The sequence below is a fragment of the Gossypium raimondii genome, chromosome 13 (assembly GCF_025698545.1).
Source record: "Gossypium raimondii isolate GPD5lz chromosome 13, ASM2569854v1, whole genome shotgun sequence".
Classification (NCBI taxonomy): Eukaryota; Viridiplantae; Streptophyta; class Magnoliopsida; order Malvales; family Malvaceae; genus Gossypium; species Gossypium raimondii.
The window spans coordinates 10,762,803-10,767,657 of NC_068577.1; positions in this window are offsets into that span (position 1 = coordinate 10,762,803).

The window sequence follows — 4,855 nt, forward strand, 5'->3', positions numbered from 1 at the left end:
TTAATCCTTACTTATTTTTCTCCAATTTTTGATGATTTTCCAAAGTCAGAACAGGGAAACTTGAATTCATTTTGACCTTGTCTTACAAAGTTTATTAAACCTCACAATTTACAATTCCATTACTTACATTATTTCTTCTATGAAAAACTAGACTCAATAATATTTAATTCCATATTTTATTCAACCTCTAATTCGATTTCCACAATTTATGGCGATTTTTCAAAGTTATCCTAATGCTACTGTCCAAACAGCAAGCAATTTTGCCTTTTCGCCGAATTCCCTTTTTTTTGCGTGTCGGGTACACACCTAGTTTTTTTTGATGCTAAAACAGTTCTCGAGCACTCCAAAGCCTATAATCAAGATACTCAAAATTAATTTAACGGATTTACAAGCGAATTGACAACCAAGAACGAACATAAACCCAAATTACCACCAATGATAACCCTCTGTTTAACTATTGTTAAGACGAGAACACCGAATTCACCAGTCCGAGCCTCCCCCTACGCCCAAATCATAGAGAAAAAACATTACCACTTCAGTCGTTAAGAGATTCATGACAGAAACGAAGAGAAACACTTACGGAAACTAAGCGAGTACTAACCGCGTGCGAAAACGAAGGAAAATAAATGGATTAGGGAAAATCAAGAAGAAGAGAAAGAAGAGAAAGACGGAAAAACTCAGAGAATTTTGGCAAGAGGAGAGGGATAAGAATAGATGGCAGAATTTGTTTTGGAAAAGAGAGTCAAAATTCGGTTATGGGAAAAAAATAAAATAAAATCCCGATAACCCCAAAAATCCCTTAATCTTCTCCCCTAATTCCCACTACGCATCCACTACTCAGAATCCCCCTATTACACAACTCTATCCTGAAATCTGAGCAAAACAAATAATACCCTTGCTTGCATAAGGATTCGCACAAGACCTCCACCATAATAACACACCATTTAAACACCAGACCAATAGGCCCATTCTAATGTAATTTACCCAACAATCAAATAAAAGCCTAGTGAACAAGAGTAAGGCCTAATTCATTCAAAATACCAAAATTTTCCCAAGCGAAGGCTTGAACTTAGGACCTCCCAAACTCTCCCAGAACACATAACCACTAAAGTTGACAGATATTTGTGTCATATTTTCACAATAACGAAATTAGAAATTTTGGGGCGTTACATCATGAAACTTGGTTTTCACCCCGTTACACTAAGCTAGACTAAATCAGATATTGTCGGCATATCATAGTCTTTATATTAGAGGATTTAGAACTCCCTAATTCTCAAAGGCTCGAGGGAGGAAAGGCCTATTTAGTCAGTTTTTTTTAGTATTAGCCCCAATTCTCAGAAGGTTGTGGGTAGTCCTAATTCCCAGAGGGTCGTGGACTACTCAGGTAGCTATTGTTGCCAAACAACTCAAGGTGGCGGATGCATGTATTTGGTTATGAGTCTAAATGTTAGTGCGGGGCCTAAATTGAAAGAAAAGCAAAAACAAAAGTTGAATTTATTTGAAATTTCATATTATGATAATTAAATTAATTACACAGATTTGAATTTAATTAAAAAGCTTATTTTTTTCATTCGGTTTGTCATTATTTTAATATTAAAGTTTATTGATATTAGAATTTTATTTTATTTTATTGTGATGTTATTAATGATATTTAGAATCAAGTTTTAATTTATATCTATCAATTAATTTATGTTCAATACTTATGTAACTATTTATATGATATTAGCACCACTGAGCATAAAAAATGCTCAGCGTACGATTTGTCTATTTTTTTGTGCGTAGGTTGTTAGATTTGGTAGGTCGTTCCAGTAACATCAGAAGAATCGAAGATCAACTCAAACAATGTTGGTGAAAAGTTTATAATATAGTTTATATAAATGACATGTAACTAGGCTTGCATATGTATATAATCTTGTGTCGTAAATTGAATTTAAATATTTTCGTTATGTTTTCTTTGCTAGTATTTTATAACTAATATTTTGATAACATAGTAAAGCATATAAATCTAGGTTATTGGTATGTTTCGAGAAATCAAAGTGTTGAGAATTAATTTGGGAGATGATTTGAATGTGAATATGTTGTGAAATCTAAATTTTGCAAGAGCATTACATAAAATAGGCAATAATGCTGTTGAAATTTTTATAAAAATTTTTACCACTACGCTTCCATTTTAATTAAGATAAAAAATATTAAGTTACTTTGGCAACGAGATGTGACATTTTATATTCTCATTTAACAAATAAATCGGATATAAAGTGTCACGTATATTATAAATAATGTCAAAACATGACTTGTTTTAATGATTTCAACTTCCATTCATGGGAAACCAATGGGCTGGCTTAAAGTTCCCAACCCTTATATTTTAACAATCGTCAATGGTGGTTGCTGAGCAAGCCCAACTTCATTTAAACTGGCCTAAAACTCAGGTTTTGATCACTAACAGTATTAGTGGAGGGGTTTAATTGCAAATTTGTCATTAATTATTAAATTTTTTCTCTTTATATTTTAATTAGTATTTATCATTGTATTTTGAAAATATAATAAATGCAAATTTGTCACTATATCTTATACTATTATTAAAATTCATTATTATGTTATATTTTAATTAATGTCTTTCATTATATTTTGAAAAGTATAGGTAAATTTTCCACTCAACTTTATTTGATTGAATTTTTCCACTAAAATTTAAATTTTACCACCAAATATTTTTAGAGAACACAAATTTTATTTTTTTAATTAGATTTGATAACTCAATATTGATATTTATGATATGAAAATAAAATTTAATAAGAAAAAATTTTATTTCAAATATTTTTATTTTAATAGTTAAATAAGTTAATTTATAAAACATTAAAAAGTAAGAAATTAACTTAGATTTATTTAATGAAATAAAGACTTAAAATTTAAAACATAAAATTATTTTATAAAAATAATTATTGTTATTAATTTTAATATTATATTAATTTATTTTTGGTAACTAATAACTCTAAACATAGAATATTAAATTATTTTATTAAACTTTGTCTTCAAAATAGTTTAAATTAGTTTTTTTTTACTTATGTGATACATGTGTTGATTGTATGTATTAATTTATTTTAAAATTGAATAGAAAAGTTCAATTTTAATGAGGAAATTTAATATAGAATAAAAATATGACAGTAAATTTATTTTATTTAAAATTTGATAAAAATATAAAAATCAAAATGGGGCGACCAATGAAGCTCAAGATTTGGCTTTGAGATTTTGACAAAATATTAATCATATATATGTTTTTGTTATTTACAGAATTAATTCAATTTTGGGGTGTGCAAAATTCGGGTAAAACTGAAAAAATTCTGTTAACCGATCGAATTCGGTTAATCGGTCGGTTAACTTAATTTTTTTGATCGGGGGTTGGTTAATTATTTTTTAATTTTTCGGTTAACGGTTAATTCGGTTCGAAACTGGTCAATTAACCGAATTTTTTCGGTTTAACCGAAAAAATTAATAAATAAAATTATAATATATAAATAGGCCTATTATTCACCTAAACCCAATCCAAACCCAAGTATTCAACCCAACCCAATTACCCAACCCAACCCAATCATAAAAATTACAAATAATTTAATAAATAAAAATAAAATTCTAAAACTAAAACTAAAACTAAAGTCTAAAAGTCTAAAAATAATTTAATTATGTAGTGATTCAATTCGGTTAATTCGGGTAATTCGGTTAATTCAAGTAATTCGGTTATTTTTAACCAAAAATAAAAAAAAACATATAATTTTTGGTTAATTCAGTTAACCGACCAAATTAACCGAAAAAAATTAGGTTCGGTTAATTTTTTTGAAAAAATTTCGGTTCAATTAACGGTTAAAAACTTTGAAAGATCGGTTAATTTGGTTAATATTATTTTGGATCGGTTAACTGGTCGATTAACCGAATGAACACCCCTAATCCAATCTACTTACTGATGGTAGGACTCAAAATCCATCAAATATGTGAATTTTAATGTATAATAGCTATTATCTACCCTAAAAAAAACCCTAATTATCAAAGAAAAGGTTTTTTTTTTCTTTCTAAAATGTACAAGAAAGGGGTATTTTTTAGGGGTGGCAAAAAATTCAAATCTAACGGTTTTGATGGTTAAGGTCGGATCTTTTTTGAAAAATAGGGTTCAGGGAAGATCAGATGAAATTAAAAAATAATCGAGTAGGATCGAGTTTGAGATAAATTCGTCTTAGAATATTTACAAAAATACCTCTAATATACATACATATATTAAGTTTTTGCATTCAATAAATATATATTAAATATATTAAGTTTTAAGTCTAAACTCAAAAATATTAATCTTATTTCATTCAAAATAATATAAGTAAATTAAATTCGAATTGGAACGAGGCGAGGTGAAATCAAGTCTCTTATTAAATCTCGAGTTCAAATTCGAAACAATTTTTTTTGTTAAAAATCACGGTTGAGAGAATTGATCAAGTTCACCCCCACTTCATTGCCATCCTTAATATTTTTCAATCTTTTAGAATTTTTAACATGAAATTTGTTTTATTTTAGAAAAGGTTGGGTCCCATTTAGCTTTTTTTTTTGGGGTTAATTATAAGAGGAGGGCAAAGCCCTAACAGAAATGTGACTAGCACGACTCGAAATCAAGTCACATTTGAGACGGTGAACACCCTAACCATCAGACTAACACATGGGGTTCCTATTTAACTTATTTAAATAATTACCAAAATCAAATATGATTTTCATCTTTCTATTATATTTTAATTTTAATTTCAATTTAAATTTTTTAAGAGTAAATTTAAGATTTAATTATTACATTTTAATTTCAAATAGCATTATTCATTTACTTTCAAAAGAT